We start from the raw sequence: 21,632 nt of genomic DNA, 5'->3' as shown, positions 1-21,632 counted from the left end.
GTATCATTTATTCACAGGTAAGAATTTTAAGCATTTACTCACTGATTCTTACTTTATATGTAATTTTTAAAATTAATATTTATTTTTAATTTATGTAATAAACAAGCATTTCTATAATAATACCAAAGCATGATTGCACATCATACCACAAATTCACTAAGTACAACTTGTTATTCCTTTTAAATACAGAACAAATTTATCATGTAAATTTTCTTTCTCTCATTCCCCCCACCTCAGAGATGGTTATCATTAGACACACATATATGAAGGCATGTATGTGTGTATGTATGTATAAAATTATTTTATACATACTTCTATTTATCAGTTCTTTCTCTTTAAATATTTTGATCATATGCATTTTAGTTCTTCTATTCAAATTATTAATATTAAACAATTGTTTCTGTAAACTTACGTATCATATAGTTTTCCTGTTTGAAATTGCCTACTTTTACTCTAAAATTGTCTGAGATTATGATTTGCAACTCCTACTGTTTTTTGTTTTGTTTTGTTTTTGTAGTTTAACTGACACATAACAGGTTTTCCTCCAGGCCAGTATTACCTGTTTTCAAACTTTTTTGTTTCACCTTTTTTTCATTTGAAGCTACGTATTTTTGGATTCTATTTTCTAACTCATTCTACAATCTTTGTCCACTCATATTCACGGTTGATTCTCTAAAATGTTTTTTGCTCCCTTTGTTGCTTGCTCCCTATTTAATTAGAAGAGAGTGGTGAAAAAGGCTTGTGCTTATCAATAGTGCTTGATGCATTCTATTTTTTTGCCCTGTTGATCTTCTCTTTCACTTGATTCAATCCCAATCACAGTTTTCTTGTTTTGCTATTATAACCCTCTTTAAAGTTGACCCTCAGAGAGTGTAATTTGTTTTACTTATAATTAACCTTTCCTTGAATCTACTCTCCTTTGTAGATTTTCCATCCCCATTTTCTATTCTCTGATCTTTCCTTTTTAAGTTAAAGTATCTTTAGACCTAAATCTATATAGGTTCTATACTCCTTTGAGTAGTTCAGATGAAAGTGAAGTTCAAATATGAACCATAGCCTAACCCAAAGCTTTGTTCTTGTTTCTGTTGTATTCCACTTGCATACGCTGAGTGTGAGTTAAATTTCTAAACCTTTTTTCTTCCTTTCTTCCAGTCTCTATTTCCCTTTGGTTATCATTAGAACATACACAAATTATTCCGAGACTGTCTGTTTTATACCCTCTCTGACCCCCATTTACATTCTAAGGGGGTACTTCATCATTTTACTTCTATTAGAATGTAAACTTATATTCATTGTTTAGTACCTTCTGATAACTCACTTGTATTTACATTTTTACATCTCTCTTAATGCCTGTGTTTCTCTTTCAGAGTTTCCACTCCTTGTTATTATTGTCCTCAGGAATGTTTTGAAATCATCTATTTCATTAAATATATATTTTTATGTATTGTAGATTTATGTTCAATTTTGATGAGTAATATAGTCTTGTATATGTCTATATTTTATTCTATGGAAATCATATGTCAAATTCTTCTGTTCTTTATAATGGTGGCTACTAAATCATATTTAATATGAACTTTGTATACTCAGGTATTGAATGTCTTATTTCTGGCAGACTGTAATATTTTCTGTTTCACCTCAGAGCTCTGAATTTTGATTATGATGTTCCTGAAAGTTTTTATTTCAATTTTATTTTAGTGATTAATAAACTTTTTGTTACAGTTTACTTTTTTATTCTAAGATATCTGGAGAGATTGCTTTCATGAATGCTTGTCATATGATGGTCAGGCTCATTTGTCTTATTTTTGATACTGGATTTCAGGTAATTGAATTCTTAAATTAAGTTTCCTAGATATGTTTTGCAGGACAGTTGTTTTTAATATGAAATACCTTACATAATATTCCATTTTTTTCTGGTCTTGCAAACTTGTATAATCTTCCTTATTTTATTATGGAGATGCAGATTTCTGTTTACACTATTCTAATATTCTGGGAGTTTAATACTTGGGCAATGTTTATAGTACTTATACTAAGTTATTCATTCTTTTCAAATTCTTATCACCAAACATGTCATTTATAAAATAATTATTTCCTCTAATACTCTAAAATTCCATTCATATATTCATTTTTACTTTTTAAAACACTTTTACCCCAATGAGTTCTTGTTTACCTCATGTGAAAATAACATTTTAAATTTAAGGATTTGTTGGTACTTATTTTTGGAGTTACTTGTTTGTTTTGAGTTGCCATGAAATCATATTAGTCTTTTACTACAAAATTCTTGTTTATTTGGTTGTTCAATCATTCTCCCAGTCTTACATCCTAAACCCAGACTTTGTTTTTGGTTCTGGATTCATATTGTTCTGGAGAGAGTGTCTAAGACTTGTTAGGTCCTGTTGTTTATCCATTTAATTTTTCAGCTCTTTTCTCCAGATGCTGTATACTTAGTTCTTCAAGGACCAGAGGAATGTAACTTCAACAGTAGAACCAGAAAAATTTTAAGGTATCTAATGCAGTTTAACTTAATGTCAGGGGTAGAAAAATATGGTGGAGTAGAGGAGTACTCAGACAAACTCTTCCAACATTCCCTTCTCCACAAATTTAAAATAATGATTCAAATAAAATGCTGGAGTGGAAGATCAAGGTACAAAATTCTTCCAGCCCAAGAAAACATAGGAAGTATAAATGTGGGATCTGTGACACAGTGGTGGGATATGTTCAGGAGAATACATGTATACAACACCATTACTGAGACTTGGTGGTAGTGACAGAAGCAAAAGACGCTTCCAGAGTTCTTGAACTAGAGACAATAAAGGGATCAGGAAAGTGGTCAGAAAGAGATTAAAGGAGGACAACCCTTGAAATTTAATTTCCTCTAAACTGGTGCGGAGAGGAATCCCCTTGCCCTCTCTCTCAATTGGATATATAAACCTTTCTTACCCAAAAGGGAAATAGGAGACAAAAGAGAAAAGAGAAAAGACTTGTGGGTCTGTGTGTGGTGTGGTAGAAATAAAAGGAATACATAGAAAGGAAGACAATGATCTGAAGCAAACAGACTTCTGAGAAGAGAAAGAATTTTTAAAAAGGAGCTAAGAACAAAAGAAGATGGACAGGATTAGAAATTTAGTAGTCATAACCATGAATGTGACTTCACCCACTAAGTGTAAACAATTACCAAAATGGTTAAGAAAGCAGAATCCAACAATGTATTGTTTACAAGAAATACACTCTAAACAGAGAGACATACAGAGAGTAAAACCAAGGGGCCTCAGCAAAATCTAAAGTTAAAAGAAAAAAAAAAAGCAAGAGTAGCAGTCCCAATCCCAGACAAAACAAAAGTATAATACAAAAGAAAACAAAAAAAGACCTAAGGAAAAAGATAAGTATGGAAACTACATCTTGCTAAAAGGAACCATAGAAAATGAAGTAATGTCAACACTAAGCATATATATGCCAAAAGCATAGCATCCAAATCCTTAAAGGAAAAATTGAGTGAATAACAGGAGGAAATAGTCAATAAAATTATACTAGTGGAAGACCTCAACTTTCCCCTGACAGAACTAGATAAATCCAGCCAAAAAAGTTGAATATGATAGCTCTTTGGGGAAAAAATGAAAATAACCACAGGAATTATAAAATAATTGGGATTCTACCCAAGAAGACAAAACTAGGTACTATATGAACATATTTACAAAAGCTTTTTCAAACAAACAAAAACATCTTAAGATCTCACAGGTAGGCTGAACCAATGTCACAAAAATGACAATTCTACCTAAATTAATTGAATTATTCAGTACCATACCAAACTACCAAAGTACCATGCCAATCAAACTGCTAAATAGTTATGTAGATTCAGAAAAGACAATTACAAAAATTCTTCCCAAGGAACAAAAGGTCAAGCATATCAAAGGAATTGATAAAAAATAAATGTGAAAGAAGGCAATGTAATAGCACCAATACTATATTATAAAGCCATAATCATGAAGAAAAAAAATGTATGGTTCTGACAAAAATAGAGAGTGGTGGATTAGCTATTATTATTACTACCTATTGTCATGATTTCAACATTATTTGGAGAAATAGTATGCCCTGTAGAGATTTTCGACAAGATGATAATTGGTAATCTATTATTATGGTGTGAGAATTGAAATAACATCCCCTGATGGGAGGAACATTGTGAGCTTTGGCCTGAAAAGGAAACATGACTTCAGTGTCTGGAAGTTGTGTCTGCCATCTGTGGGTCCTGTCAATCAGTGCTACCAATCAAATAGCTTGGAGCTGTGTGAAGATGGTCCTGCTTCCTCTTTTGCAGGAAGGCTTCTGGGAGAAGCCCAGAGGAATGAGGGCCTTTTCAGGACCAGACTTGGGCTTGGTGGGAGGTTGAAGGCTGGCTCTTAGAGATTGTTAGAAGAAGGCTGTTTTACCAATCTCTCTCTCTCTCTCTCTCTCTCTCTCTCTCTCTCTCTCTCTCTCTCTCTCTCTCTCTCTCCACTAACTTCTAATGCACTTTAATAAATACCTAAAAGTCTAAATTCTTGCTAAAGCTTCTAATTTAAGGCTATCACTCATTAGATTTTAGACATCAGAGCTAGAATTTTAGGCCCTTACAATGGCGAATGTAAACTGTGAATGCCAAGAGATGATAAATTACCATGAAATCGGTGACTAACCAAAATTGGAACATACTGAATTTCAAGTGAGATTTCAATGAAGTGCTATATTTCCAAATTATTACAACTATACAAGTGTATGTATCTCTCTTCAACTCAGCTTGCATTTATTAACTCTACCTACTACATTCGAGGCTCAACTTTAAAGTAGTTTTTCCCCAAATGCAAAATTTCCTTAATGCCCTACCTCCTAGTGATTAGTACTCTGCAACCCTTACCTCCTATCTTTATATTCCACTGTATTTATCTGTGCAAATGTTAGTAAGCAGTGTGATACATTGGAAAGATCACTACATTTAGAAATCAAAACTTGTCTCTACCAATTATTCCCTGGGTTACTTACGTTATGTTGCTTTCCTTTAGAAAGTCTCTTACTTTCCGCATTTCTTAAATGATAGGGTAGAACTAGTTGACTTCTAAAGATCTTTTCAAACTCTAAATCAATGATAATTAGATGATGTATTTTCCAAATTACATTTGTTGCCACCATTGTCAACATAATCTATATTTTTACACAGTTGTCATCAATTTGTATATTTCTGTTTATGTGCTATATTTTTTTGTCCTAGAACATGTTTATTGTCTCCGTTCTATCAATCATCTAAGAGAAAGGGAGGTCCAGAAAGAGAAATCATAGGTGAAAAGCACCATAATGTCTGAGTTTGGGGAAGAGTTTGAAATGTATTAGGGAGTGCTATTGATGCAGCAAGACCTGTTTAGATGCAAAGGATCGAGGTTTTAGTCTGTTCTTTTGTACTCATTACTTAGATGAAATGTTATAAAAGTCAAAGTAAGCAAGAAGATAGTATCGAAAAGCTACTTTCAAGAATAAGGAAGTAATCTGTAAATGTTTATAATGTAAAAACAACAGAAATAAACACTTTTATTATGAGTGTACTAGGCTTTTGGAAACATTATGATTGTTTGAAGGGGATCAAACTGTAAAAGGTCAGTGCTTCTGGCAAGGCCTTTGACTCTTATACCCAAAGCTAAGGAAAGGTGAAGCTATTTCCAAAGGACTTGACATACTGAAAGATTTATCAAAATTAATCAAGAAGCTAACAGTTGATCTAAAATCTGTTCCTGATAAAATTAGACAAAAGGATTATAACTGCAAAAGTAAAAGTGCCAAGTAGATTCAAGAAGGAGGCCCCCATAAAATATAAATATAGAAAATGGTTTCACCAATACCAGTGTATTGAGAGCTATCTCCCACATATAGTGAGAGAATCTTGTTGCTTGGCTTGAGGAGACAGAATAGAAATCCCTTGCCTCTTTTCTCCCCACCTTTCTCCAAGAAAGATTGTATTTCATGCCAGGAAAGGAAGGAAGGGGTTGGGCCCAGCAGTTCCTCAGCCTTGCCAGAATTTGACCAGGCTAGCCCCAAAAGCCTCCCAGGGCATTTCCTACACACACCTAGGGAAACGCTCTCCATTCTCACTCTAAAGGTACAACGAGCACACAGGTTTCTATTTTCTAACTGAATTTTGAGACATCTCCCCACCCTCCACATACTGTCCTGTATCTACTCACTAGTTTGTCAAGGAGCAATGCTTCCTTCCCATTCCCAAGAGAAATCAAGTCTTGCTGCACATTTCATCCTCCAGAACAGAGTCAGAGTAGAGGGTCCTCGACCTTAGTGAAGCTCTTCTTTAGAAAGCCCCTCCTGCTAAATGGGTGCCCTCCCCATGAAAATTATCCAATGAAGACTTCCTTAGCTATCTGTTCCCCAGTCACTCCTCCTGATGTCCCACTCCCATCTTCTTGCCTATGCAGTCCCAGCTAGAGTTTGGACAGATTGTCTTCCAACCAGCCTGTAATCATGGCTGCCATTTCCCAGCTGGAGGAGATTGAAGTTATGCTTGATGCCCTTCTCACAGAGTTTAAAGTCCCCACTGGGCAGTCCTTCTTGATCTCTTCATAGTATTGGACCAGGAACCACAACTCTGAGCTTCCCGTAGTAAAACATCATGTTCTTTAAGTGTTTTTAGATGGTAGCATTGTCTCTCTCCAAAGTGGTCCTCATTTCTTGGTTTCCCAGATATATAGCATTGGCAATGCAGCTTCTGTTACAGGAATTCATTCCATGTTGAGATGTGATTTCCTTCTCCAATCTGAACCTCTGAAGAAGCACACTGGCCAACAAGGCCTGTACTTTGGCTGGCACTAAGCCAAGATCTATGTAGATGGGTACATAAAGGGCGAATGGAAGCCAGCAGAAGAGAGGGGTCTCCAACTTGCCATTTGGTGATTTAGCTATCCCCTCTATCATCAGAAACAGCAAGAAGGAGTGAAGAACCTGAAGCTGAGAGACCTCGCTTCATCATCTCTAGCAAGATGTGGTTGCTGACTGAGACAAGCACAAACTTCGGGGTTCCTGGCTCCTGCCTTCTCATGAAGGCGATCTTGTGCTCCACCTACCTTCAAGTTCAAAGATGTCTTCCAGTTTTCTAAGACCTGAATCTTCTGGTGCTCTCCTCATCCACCTTGACACCAATGGGGGAAGAAACATGGCCCGCATGGCTTATGACTGACACTGGATACCGCTTCTCCAGTACAAGGTATAAAGCCTTCACATATGCCACATAGCAGGCAAGAGCCCCCATTCCCTGTAATAAGGAAGACTAGCATTTTATAGCCTTTGTAATCTTTAGTGTTGAAGAGGTCAGATAAGAGCCCACTTTTAATGACGTGGGTTATAATTTTGCCACAGACCAGAAATACATCATGCAGAGGGATATCTTCAATCTTTGTCACATCCCTTTCTGGGGCACCACCTGTTCTGCTGCCAGCAGTGACTTCTGCCCACTGGGTGGACTCCCCAGCACAGCCTTGCAGGCCCCACTCACTGTGACATCAGCACGCTGGCAGGCACAGCAAGTTCCCAAGCTAAACTTCTTTTTTTGGTAGGTCAATGAGGATTAAATGACTTGCCCAAGGTCACACAGCTAGCAAGTGTCAAGTGTCTGAAGCCGGATTTGAACTCAGGTCATCCTGAATCCAGGGCTGGTGCTTTATCCACTGTGACAGCTAGCTGCCCCCTAAGCTAAACTTCTGATTGCTATTTTTTTAATGGGGAAAGCAAGACTTAACTACCTTTCCACCAAATACCATTTCCATAATGAACACACACAGTAAGGACAAAGAAACCAATTTATAAAATTCAATAGTAAAATAGAAATTAGAGAAAATATACTCTCTCTCAGTATGTGTACATACAGAGAATATAAACTCACACCTATACACATACTATATATGTGTGAATATATACACACGTATATGTACATATACGCACATACAAATTTGTACACATACATATACACCCATGTCTTATGTGTGCATATATACATATGTGTTTGTGAGTATGTGGGTGTGTGCATATATACAAACACCTTTATACATGTGTTTGTGTGTATGTGTACCAAATAATACAAAATGAAGAAAATTTCCTCAGGAATGAGGTAACACCTTAACTGAGAACAAGAGAGTCTTAAATACCACCCAAGGGGACATGGTGAAAAATGCCACGCCTTTCAAATAGTCTTCTTCCCAGAGTCTTAAATTCCATTCAGAATTTGGGGAATTACCATCTTTCCCTTGCAAATTGAATCCAAAAGCACCAGACATGGCAGTAGAACTAAAGAAACTATTAGAGGGGCAGCTAGGTGACACAGTGGATAGAATACTGGCCCTGGAGTCAGGAGGACCTGAGTTCAAATCTAGCCTCAGACACTTGACACTTACTAGCTGTGTGACCTTAAGCAAGTCACTTAACCCCAATTGTCTCACCAAATAAAAAAGAAAAAAGAAAAAAAAAAAAGGAAACTATTAGAGACTAGAAGATCCTGAAAAGGGTGAAGATCCCTTTTCTCCATTTTTTCTCAACTTTGTACCATCCCTCACTGTGCCATCAGATACAGACAGGTGTTGAACATCAAGTTACAGTGGGAATAACTGAAAAGCCTCTATATCATTATAAATTTCTTTGCTTCTTTTTTGGGGGTCTAATTATATATATATATTAGATAGGTTTTAGTGAAACAGTTAAGAAAGACATTATTGTGTGCTGTCCCCAGGGAGCTGGGCAAGGAAGAAAGTAGGAAATGTATCTTATATCATCTCCTCTATGTTAAGTTGAGAAGAAAAAAAGCCAGTCCAGAGAAGCAGTCCACAAGTCAAATCAACATTTATTAAATGCTTACTATATGCCAAGCCTTAAGCATTGGGAATAAAAATGCAACCCGAAACAAATAAAGTATATGTTTGTTTTGTTTTGTTAAGGAATGTTAAGGAATGAAATGAACACTTAAAATGAAGCTGAAAAAGGGTTGGGGAGTAGATAATTATGTGGAAGCATGGTAGAAAAACTCCAGAGAGGAATTAGGACATGGCTAACTTGGGAACTTACTTAAAAATGAATGTTCTGGGAAGAACCCAAGCAATAACAGAAAGAGGCCACAGGACCAGAGTGAACTTCAAAAGTGAAGAGAAGCCTGTTATTTCATGGTAGTGAAAGTGCAGAGGAATCAAAGTATAGCAGCAACAAGGAATCATATTTAGACTTCAATAAAGTTAGTACTTTATTTCATTATTAAGAAAGTACTGTAAGTCCACTGAGTCATGATGTTTAACAAAATCCAAGAGCCAATAAGAAAATTCAGACACACACCAACAAGCTCAAAATGAGCAACATACTTCTCTTATTGAGTCTTTATAACATCCATTTAATTTAAGTAAGCAGCTATTAAATCTTAGCCATGAAATTTTCACGGTCACCTCTTGAAATTTGAGCCTTAGGTAACATACACTAAATTTTTTTTTTTTTTTTAGTGAGGCAGTTGGGGTTAAGTGACTTGCCCAAGGTCACACAGCTAGTAAATGTTAAGTGTCTGAGGCTGTATTTGAACTCAGGTCCTCCTGACTCCAGGGCCAGTGCTCTATCCACTGTGCCACCTAGCTGCCCCACATACACTAAATTTTGAAGTTAAACAAAATAGTTTCAGAAGCAATTGTAATCTTCATAATATATAAAGAGCCATTCAATTCCATAGACAAAATGATGAGTGAAAAGAAGATGAACACTATTTTCAAGAACATTTTCCAATTCATTTTCTCTGAGTGAAACTTCTCACTTTCCTCACTTTAAATACACTGGGCCCTGGAATGAGCTCCAATTGAGCAGCATAGTAATCAGAAATACAAAGAGGAAAGTGTCATTTTTAATGTAAGTACAGAATTTGAAACTATGAGTTTCCTCTTACTTTATAAGGATATAATAGAAACTGAGGCATATACTACATTTTTTCCTACCCAAATCCAGCAGAGATGAAGATGGAAAATCCATCAATAACTGAAGACCTAAAACAATAGATTTCCTCATAATGTGAATACATATAAGAATTTTGACAAGGCAGTTTAACATCATATACTCAATGAATATATGCTCAAAAGGCTTACTGATAAGCCTGGCTATGTCAACAATTTAAGAACATTTGGACAATATCATCAGTTATGTTAAAAAGAACAAAAATTGCTTGGTATAGTTTTTATGGATGTCATAAAAGTCTCAGTTCTCTTCTAGGTGAATATATACATCAAGTATTTTAAAACAAGAACCAAGTGTCCACATAACAATAAATATAATTAAGGAAACATGCATAAATGGAAGAAATATGCTTTAAAACAAAAACAGCATAATAGGTTCAATAAAGGTGTAAGCAGCCTTGCATAAGAGTTTTGGTCTGCTGAACATTATTCAATTGAGGATGGAACTCATTGATACAGAAATTGAGTAAAATTCATTAATCTTGGGGAAGAGGTTCCTTGACATCAGAATGCACATACAGACATACATACATACACACATATTGATCAATGACAAATAAGGCAATACAGTTTAGCAAGAAAAGTAATGGAATTTTAGATCTCCAACTGGAAATAACCTTAAAGATTATCTAGTATAATGCTTTCATTTTTTATTGAGGAAATGAGTCCCAGCGAGATTAAGTGATTTCCCCAAGGGTACAAATGTAGTAAATTTACAGAATGGGAATTTGAACCCAGCTCCTATTACAATGAGTTTCAGTATTCTTTCATATGTATAGTCAGGAGATTTATTTTCTAAACTACACTCTTCTCCTGACTCAGTGTATTATTTTGAACAAATCAAGACCATTATCTAGATCTCAGTTTCCTAATATTAGCACTCATTATATTGAACTTTATACCTTTAAGCTTCCTTTCAAATCTAGATATTCCAAAGAATCCTGTGAAACATCATGTAAAAATATATATTCTAGTTATGTTTTGGGGCCTCCCAACAAAAATTTGAAAGAAGTACTACAGGACTAGAGACCACAAGTTTGCTCAGTGAATGAAGAACTGTGCTTGGAGGCAAAAAGACCAAAGTTCAAATCCAGCCTCAGACACTAGCTCTGTGACTCTAGGCAAGTCATTTAACTTCTGTTTGCCTTGATCCAGTGGAAAAACAAATGGCAAACAACCCCCATGTCTTTGCCAAGAAAATCCCATGGACAGTATTGGTGTCCTATGGTTCACAGGACTGAGTTGGACATAATTGTATGAATAAACAACCACCACCACACACATATGCGCATGTATACATTTATGTAAATATATGTTTATATACATATAGGGGAGCATATATATTTATTATAGATATGGATATATGTATATACATATATATATGTATACATGTACACACACACACACATATATATGAGAAAAGACAGAAGAGATATGCATTGAGAATTAGAGCTATTGGGGGCAGCTAGGTGGCACAATGGATAAAGCACCAATCCTGTATTCAGGAGTACCTGAATTCAAATCTGGCCTCAGATGCTTGACACTTACTAGCTGTGTGACCATGGGCAAGTCATTTAACTCTCATTGCCCAGAAAAAAAGAAAGTGAATTAGAGCTATTGAGAAACTCGTAAAAATTCAGAAAATTATGAATAGATGCCTTTATTGGGTAGTTAGGCAAGATGACCTGAAAATGTTCTAAAATTAACGTATATAATGTTTCCCTTCCTGATCAGAATTTAATTCTTAAGAGGCAGCATAGCATAGTATAATAGTTAAGTACTGTCTTTGGACAAGAAGAGAACTAAATTAAATTTTTGCCTGTAACACATGCTAACAACATGTCTATTTACTGCTCATTGCCCCTAGAAAACTCTATAAGATGCTCTTATAGATGAATTGCTGATCTGCTTTAGGTGAGTCATGTTGAACTCCAAAAGTTTGTATTATTAATCAAATGATAGACTTTGTCTAATATGTAAGATAAAATAAACTAACTCTACTTGCCCTTCATCATTTCAGTTGACTTAGCTGCACATTTCTTTTTTCCCTAGATAGTTCATGATATACTGTACATGAATCTAGTATTGGATTTAATCAGGATTTAATCATTGTTGTTGGAATATTGTTGTTTTTGTTTTAACCACTGTTTATTTCAACTTTTTTCTTCTCCTCCCCAGCACCTCATCTTTTCCTCAGAAACATCACACAGACTTGAAAGTGATCCAAGTTATTTTGATTCATTCGATAAATATTTGCTACCTGCTTAACACAAAGGGCATGCTTCATTCCTCAAAGATGTTTTTAGATAAGTTTCACTAGAGAACTTCTGGAAAAGGCCAGTTTTTATTGAAGTAAGGTAGCTGGAGTTATACAAAAGATTAAACAATGAACAAACTATTTCATTCATGATAGAAAGACACAGCCTTTCTTTAGAAATATTGCTTTTGTTTCACACTGCTCCAGGTAGTTTACCTCTGGACAGAGCTGTACCAGTCTATAGAACTGGACATGTCCATAGGCTTTGACATGTAGGAAATGGTTTGGTGTACTTTTTCCCTAGAGCAATTGAGTCATCTTTATTATAACCATAGTCTCAATGATCCCATGGTCATGGAGATTATCACCCAGGCAAGAGGCACATGATCAGGACAAAGAGTCTGGAGTACAGATAGAACTAGAGTAAATTGTATTGGGAGTTATTTAGCAAAAATGCATTAAAATACAATAGAACATAAAACCACCATAAAAATACTGCGCTAAGCCACATTTCCTTAGATACCCTTCTCTATTGGGAATGTAACTGCAGCAACTGTATTGTCCACCACAGCAGTAGTGTTAAACTTAAATAGAAATAGAATTAAACCACACTTAAAAATCCCTTCTAGGACATGTGGATTTAGAAAAACTCATATTAACATTATCCATGTTTTATTACATTTTTATTTATCTTGTTATATATTTTGCAACAACTTTTGTTCACATCCATGTGAACTAAGTATTAGAGATCATATTCTGCTAGTGGGTCTCATGTTTGACACCTCTACCTTATAGTATTGCTCCCAATCTCTACCTACTACTTTTTCAAAGTGAAAAAGTTTTATTCTCTAGACTTGACTTCCAGACTGACCATTTTAAAACTTTTGTAATTATAGATTATATGATTCAGTTTTCCTTTTTATTTTTCATATTTTCCCAATTACATGTAATTTTTTACATTAAAAAATTGAGTTGCAACTTCTCTTTCCCCCTTTTCAACCTCTTCTTTACCCTTTTGAGGAGGCGAGGTTTTTGATATAGGTTGTTCAAGCATGCGAACATGTGCAAGAATGCAAAACATCTTTCCATATTAGTTGTGTTACAAAAACACATACCCTCCCAAAATAAGAAAACCTATGTTTTAAAGTGTGTGTCGATCTGCATTCAATCTTCTGGAGGTAGATAGAATTTTTCATCATGAGGTCTTTGGAATTGTCTTAAATTATCTTGTTGCTGAGATTGGCTAAATCATTCATAGTCGATCATCTTACAAGATTGATGTTACTTTTTACATTATTCTTTTTCTGCTCACTTAACTTTGCAAGAATTCATCTGAGTCTTTCCTGGCTCTTCTGAAAGCATCCTGCTTGTCATTTTTTAATAGCACAATAGGATTCCATCACAATCATATACTATAACTTCTTTGGTCATTCCTTAATTAATAACCATTCAATCGGGTTTTAAAGTTATGACAAGTAAATCAAGTTCTACAGTGTGTTTTCCATGTTGCCACCAGTTGCAATTATGTTATCTATTAGTTACTGGAACAACCAAAGTTGGCATTAAATCTGTTTGTTTATGTGTACATTTGGGTTGTTTTTGTATGTTTTGTTTTTTGGTGAGGCAATTGGGGTCAAATGACTTGCCCAAGGTCACACAGCTAATAAGTGTCAAGTGTCTGAAGCCAAATTTGAATTCAGGTCCTCCTGAATCCAGGGCTGGTGCTCTATCCACTGCACCACCTAGCTGCCCTGTTGGCATTAAATCTGAACCTGGGATTGGGGAGCATTTCTTTCCTAATTTGGAAACAATTTAACACCCCCAGTTTACCTGCTACACAATGAAACAGCTTGATATTTTTTTTTTCATTTTGTAAATGCAACTTCTTTCATAAATAATAAGAAATAATTCCCATTAGGATATTTAAATGTGAAAGAAGTATAAATTATATTTCTATTCAGCTCAGCATAAATGTAAGGAGGAAGGGAGGACTAGAAAGAATGGGATTTAAAAACTCTGAAATGTTTGAAAAAATATTGGGAGTACTGCGATTAGCTCTTTTGCAATGCTTAATCTTATCTTATCTACCCAGTCATTTGCATGTGAAGTCAAGAATGAGGTTTTCAAAAGAAAGTGGAAAAGAAGGAGAAATGGGACCACTGAGGCAAATAACCCCAATTGTTTCACAAAGTAGAGAGGCTATTTAATCATATTACTTTTTGTTAAAAATCTTGTATACTTTTAAGTACTTCAAAGAGAATAAATCACAGAGAATATATGATTATTTATTTACAAAACACCTAAATGTTAATCAGACTGGAAACCCATATCCTTTATATTATCTAAATGAACCTAGTTTACATTTGGATGAACTTTGAGTTTTTCATGTTGTTAGCAAGAAGGCTCTGAAGGATTTCACCAGCATGACTAAGTAAAATTAAGATTCAGGAGCTGAAATATACCTCTAATGTAGAGAGTCTAAGGGGAGATATTCCTTTTCAAGCATTGTTGGCACATTAGTATGCCTTGATGATCTCACAGCCCAGTGAACTGTTGTCTTTCTATTGGCAGTCTTTTAGGCCTACTTTATCTTATCCTACTTAGGATCCGTTTTCTTTTAATTTTTGGAAATAGAGATCTAAATACATTAACCTATTTATTTATTTTGCTAGTGAGAGTGCAGTGAAGAGTTAGCCATTGCAAAAAAAAATAGCATAACAGTTTGGACATCAGTTGCTGAAATGACCAAAAATATGTTGTTGCTCTAAGCAGGAAAAACAATCAATATTTCTATCCAATGAAGCATTTTTAAATAAACTCTTTGCTCTTCCAAAATGATTTTTTATATATATCCTTTATGTAATTGCTCATATTTCTATATGTCATTCCTCTTGCTATAATCAGATGAAGGCCTTTAGTTTGATTACTAATTGATGATAGAAGAGCACACTGGGCTACTGTTGGTACTACTACAAATAGTAGTTATAGTACAAATGGAAACATGTACACACAAAGAAGCATAAAACCTCTGGAGCTTCTGTAAAGGAAACTATTTTCTCTATCAATGCAGATCAGCAACTTATCTACAAATTACAGCCTTAGAACTCAATTTCCCAAATTAGAGCCGTCCCTCAGGAAAAGTCATACAAGACTCTTTTGGTTTGGGGTATATATAGGAGGGTTACAAATATTACTGAATATTTTTTTGAGCCCAACTAAAATATATAAGCATTTCTCTTTTCAATGAAAACTAAATTAAAATCAAACCCAACAATGAGTACAGTATGAAAAATTTACCCAGTTGAATGTGAAGATAGTACAACAATTATTTAATATATGCATGAATATGTTCATTTTTGAATATATGCATGTACTATTTGCAAACATCATGAAAAGACAGTGGAGGTTGATAACAAAGATAAGTTATGTCTTGTCACTTGCTCTATTTCAGTGTGATACAAAGTTAAAAGATCTTCATATGTAAAAGTTTAAAATATTACTTTATGTTTATATATATATATATATACATTTGAGTATATATAGTTTTACCTATTATGATAATAATAAACTTTATAAAGAATATGAATCTCCTTAACGTATTCCATTAAAGGAATATTCTTTGCAAAAGTGTTTATTGATACAGGAAAAAAAAAATATATATATATATATATGGCACTTAAATGTTGAGAAACACCTTGGCTCTTTTGTGCAAAAGTATTGAAAAGGGTGTTTGAACAAAATAATGTAATATTATTTTTGTCCACAATATCAAAATTAAAAAAAATATTTTATAGCAAACATTCACTTCAGAAACTTGCATATTTGGTAGATATTTTTTCAAAACTAAATGATCTGAATAAATTAATGAAAGATACATACTAACAGGGCAGCTAGGTGGCATAGTGGATAGAGCACTGGCCCTGGAGTCAGGAGTACCTGAGTTCAAATATGGCCAAACAATCCTATGGCGAACGTCTCTGAGGGCAAGACCATGGGTCTTTTCTTTGATGTCAGGAAGTGACATTTGCTGGTGGGGGGAAGAAGGAAGAGCCTGGCGCTCTGACTAGGTTTTTTTTCCTGGGGACTCTGGCAGAGAGCAGAGCTAGAAATGTGTTCTCCCTTTAATAGATAGATGAATGTAAGCCTTTCTCTCTCTCTTTACCAAATTCTTATTTTCCTTAATAAATGCTTAAAAGCCTAACTCTTGCTAAAGCTTATAATTTATTGGTGACCACTCATTAGATATTTTAGACAGACTAGCTAGAGTTTTAGCTTTATCACATGCTAAGATTAAAACATATTGTTTCAGAAAGAATAAGTAACTAATTTTTCAAAAGTTTAAAAGTGAGTATTTCACATACCATTTAATTTGCTATATATGCACCATTAAAGAAAAATTATGAAGAGATATTTACACCTATAATTTATACTCAGGGTTCCATCTTTACAAAATTTTATTATTCATTATATTGAGCTTCATTTTATCTTCATCTAAAGCAATTGTTTCTAAATGATACTATCTAAAGCATAATTCTATCTCTGTTTTCTCTTTGCAGAAAGATTTAGAACCTTCAGAATCTATCATTTTAGTTTGTTTTCTAATCAGAAGACAGTCTAAAAGTCAGCTTCTCTGGACCTATATTCTTAGTATAAGCTACCATCATTATTATTTATCTTCTTTATCAGTAATTTTCCTCCCCCTCTCCCTCCCCACACCAACAACATCACATTTCCTTTTTTTTTTTTTTTGGGGGGGGGGCAATGAGAGTTAAGTGACTTGCCCAGGATCACACAGCTAGTAAGTGTCAAGTGTCTGGGGTCGGATTTGAACTCAGGTCCTTCTGAATTCAGGGCAGGTGCTTTATCTATTGCACCACCTAGATGGAAGTTGGGTTGAGTGGCTGTGGACTAGGTTGGGGAGGAGCACAGGCTTATCAGATCTAACAATTACAGGAAGCAAAATTTTGTTGCCTGGTTAATTATCAAGTTGGTCTGGGGTTATTTACAGAGCAGAGCATAGGCCAGGTGAGTGAAGAAGCTATCCCTGCTTAAATTGTAACACCTGGGACCCCCTGAAGCTTGGGAAAATGCAATCTGGAAGAAGGGCCACACTTTAAGAAGGAGTTAAAAGTCAAGTAAAAGAGGAGCCAGATGAGCAGACAAAGAAAGACGAGGACCATAGAAAGTTTCTTTAGTGACAAGGAAGATCGAGGTGCACCCTCAGAACTGGATAGCAACATCAGGGCTCCTATGTCCAAAGCTTCCAAGAAAAATATGACCACAGATCATAGGGGTGCTCAAAAAATGACTTCGAAGATAAAGTAAGAGAGGTAGAGGAAAAAGTGGAAAGAGGAATGAGAGTAATTCAGAAAAATCATGAGAAAAAAGTAAAGAGCTTGAAAACCTAAATGGAAAAAGAGATAGAAAAGATCTCTGAAGAAAATAATAGCCTAAGGATTGTAGAAATGGAAGCTGGTAACTTTATGAGTAACCAAGACACAAAAAATCAAATCCAAATTAAAAAAAAATAGAGGGCAATCTGAAATAGCTCCTTCTAAAAATTGCTGATGTGGAAAATAGATTCAGAAGGGATAATTTGAAAATTATTTGACTACATGAAAACCACAATCAAAATGAGAGCCTAGATATCAACTTACAAGAGATCATCATGGAAAATTGCTAAGATATTCTAGAAGCAGAAGGTAAAATAGAAATTGAAAGAATCCACCAATCACCTTCTGAATGAGAACCCCAAAGGAAAACTCCCATGAATAATATAGCTAAATTCCAGAGCTCTCAAGTCAACAGAAAATATTGCAAATAGCCAGAAAGAAACAATTCAAATACTGTGGAGCCACAGTAGGATAGCACAGGATGTAGCAGATTCTACATTAAAGGATAAGAGGGCAAGGAATATGATATTCACAAGGGCAAAGCAATTGGGATTACAACAAAAAATCACCTACCCAGCAAAACTGTTCATAGTATTTCTGGGAGAAAAATGGGACTTCAATGAAAGAGAGGACTTTCGGGTATTCATGATGAAAAGATCTGAATTGAATATAAAATTTGACTTTCAAATGCAAGACCCTAGAGAAGTATAAAAAGATAAACAGGAAAAAGATATCATGAGAGATATTAAAAGGTTTAACTCTTTACATTCTTACATGGAAAGATGATATGTCTCAATCATAAGAGCTTTCTCAGTATTAGGGAAGATGATAGGAATAAATATAGACAGAGGGCGCAGGTGGGAATAGATTATGAACATATGATATCTGTAAAGCATTTATTTTTTGTTTATCTTTTGTGTGTGTGTTGCAGTTGAGGTTGAGTGGCATGCCTGAGGTCATGGGGTTGGTGAGTGTCTTCTTTGTGAGGCCAGATTTGGGCTCAGGTCCTGTTGGGTAGAGGGTGTTTTTTTTTTTTTTTCACTGTGTGACCTAGCCACCACATGATGACATTTTTAAGGTAAAGATGTTAGAGGAGTTAGAGGGTTGCATTGGAGAAGGCAGAAAGGGAGAGCTAGAATGGGGTGACATGTCACATGAAAGAAACAGGGAAGGGCTGATGGAGTGTGGGGGGGGTGGGGAAGAGTGTAGCAATGAATGAGCCTTATACTCATCAGAATTAGCTCAAAGACCTTAATCCCATCAGAGGTGGCTCATAGAGGGAATAACATACACACTCAGAGCTCATGGGGGGAAGTCAGAAGAAAAACACTTTTGACGAGGGATAGGCTAAAAGAAGATAGAAATGAGGCTAAATATCATGGGAAGGGAATAGGATGGAGGGAAATGGTTAACAATAGTAATTGTGAAAAAAAAATTGAAGCAGAGGCAAGAGTAATGTAAGGTGTTGATGATGATCGATGATGATAGATTGATTGATGATGAGTGGAACAAGATGAGGATTGATTGATGATGAGGACTGATTGATGATGATGATGATAATGATGCAGATTGAATGAAGAAGATGAGGACTGACGATGATGAGGATTGATTGAGGATGATGATGAGGATTTAGGGATGATGATTGAGGATTGTTTGATTGTTAATGATGGTGGCAAAATGTATGCTATTTACTTTGCTGGGCTATTGTGAAGAAAATTCTTAGTCAAGTTTAAGGTACTATATAACTGTTATCTATTATTGTTGTTTCAATAATCAACCTCATGGTTTAATTGTAAGGAAATATCTTTTTAAAGTACTATATAAATGTAGTTTACTATAAAAAATGATGAGCAGGATGCTGTCAGAAAGACCTGGAGGGACATGCATGGGCTGAGGCAAAGTGAAATCTACTGTATAAAAAATAACAGTAATATTGTGAGATGAGCTGCTGTGAATGACTCGGTTATGTTCAGCGATGCAATGATCCAAGACATCTCTGAAGGTCTTATGAAAAATGCAATCCAACTACAGAGAACTTATGATACTTGAATACATATTGAAACATATGTTTTTTTGTTAGTCCCTTTCTCAAAAAAAAAAAAAAAAAGATCAGGATGCTATCCAAAAGTCCTGGTAAGACCTACATGAACTGATGCAGAGTAAAATGTACTGTATACAAAATAATAGCAATAATATAAGATTATCTGCTGTGAATTGCTTGGTTAATTTCAGCAATGCAATAATCTAAGATAACTCTGAAGGAATTAAGAAAATTGCAGTCCATCTACCGAGAATGAACTGATGGTATCTGAAAACAGATTGAAGCATAACTTTTTTCATAGTTCTTTAAACTGAAATTTTGTTTTTGTCCGTTTTCTTTTACAACCTGGTTAATGTGAAAGTGTTTTTCATAACTACTCATGTATAACTTATTTTGAATTGCTTGAGTCTTTTGGGGGGTGGGGAGAGGAAAGAAGAGAAGTTGGAACACAAAGGTTTTAAAAATTGATGTCAATATTTGTTCTTTACATGTAATTTGGGAAAAATAAAATTCTAAATAAATCTTTAAAAAGAAAAAAAACAAGCATGTGACCTATGAAAATAATTTCTTCTATTATTTCTAAAATATTTTACTGACATTTCCCATGTTAGAAGTAAGAACTGATTTCAACAATTTTAAGATTAAAGTTTACTCTTATATGATGATTTCAAGTTGCTACCATTATACTTCTGAAATTGTCTCTTTTAAATTACTTTTCTAAACAATAAGTAAGCTAATTTCCAACAAAATAACAAGGCTTTATAATGAGGCAACGGATAGATCAGTGAGTAGAGTACTGGTCCTAGAGTCAGGAAGACCTGCGTTCAAATCCAGCCTCATACACTTTATAGCTATGTGACCCTGGGCAAGTCATTTAACCTCTGTGTGACATAAGTATCTACTGGATTCAATGGAGAAGGAAATGGTAAACCACTCCAGTATCTTAGCCAAGAAAACCCTATGTACAATTAGTCCATGGGATCACAAAGATTCTGAAATGATTGATCAATTGAAAAGCAAAAAACAAAACAAAACAAAACAAAACAAACTAACAAAAAACATGATGAAATATGGACAATGTAGGAGCATTTTAGAAACTAAAAACAAGACTCATATTTGATGATGGATTCTTATGTTAAAATATTTTGAATTTTTTATTGTTAGTGAATGCCTTTGAAAAACATAACAAACAAAAACAAAACAAAAACAAAAACAAAAAAAAACAAACAAAAAAGGGGGTAGCTAAGTGGTGCAGTGGATAAAAGCACCAGCCCTGGATTCAGGAGGACCTGAGTTCAAATCCAGCCTCAGACACTTTACACTTACTATCTGTGTGACCCTGGGCAAGTCACTTAACCCTCATTGTCCTGGAAAAAAAAAAAGATAATTAATGTCTGTTTTTCTGTCATTTTCTTGTCCAAGTTGTAGAGGGAGGTGATAAAAATACAAAAAGAGGGAGAAAAAAATAATCTTTAGCAAATTATGTGTTTTCTTTCTATCTTGCCCTCTTGTTAAAGTCAATTTTAAATACTAATTCTAGTAGTTAAACTATATTTCATTTATAAAGTTCCAACAACTTAAGGAAAAAGCAAATATCATGCTATATTATTTCATCTAAACACTTGTCCTAAATTGCTTTCAAATGAAACTATAATGGTATTTTTAAAGTATTCTTTCATTTATCGATGTTTTCTTACATACCTTAGAAAAAGTTTCAATTAAATATGCTAACTTATTAAAATCCCCTGATCTCTAGACTAGGAGATATAAGAAATGGATTCTTACCTTGCTTTCCCACTTGCTACTGTTAATATGAATATATGGATCACCTGGATTTGATGGAGATGCCTTATTATCCAAAAGTATTTTTTAAGAAACCCGAGGTTAATAAGAGCAAAATTTCCTTCAACTGAACTCCAAACTGAACCCAGATTGCTAGCAGATAAACG

General features: G+C 34.8%; 1 pseudogene; it reads right to left on the bottom strand.

The window, feature by feature from the left end:
* Positions 1 to 6,449: 6,449 nt before the first annotated feature.
* On the bottom strand, positions 6,450 to 12,503 carry LOC122747253 (annotated as a pseudogene).
* Positions 12,504 to 21,632: the final 9,129 nt, after the last annotated feature.

This window comes from Dromiciops gliroides, chromosome 3 (genome assembly GCF_019393635.1).
Source record: "Dromiciops gliroides isolate mDroGli1 chromosome 3, mDroGli1.pri, whole genome shotgun sequence".
Lineage (NCBI taxonomy): Eukaryota > Metazoa > Chordata > Mammalia > Microbiotheria > Microbiotheriidae > Dromiciops > Dromiciops gliroides.
The sequence above is the reverse complement of the archived record's forward strand: the minus strand, read 5'-3'. Positions and strand labels throughout refer to the sequence as shown.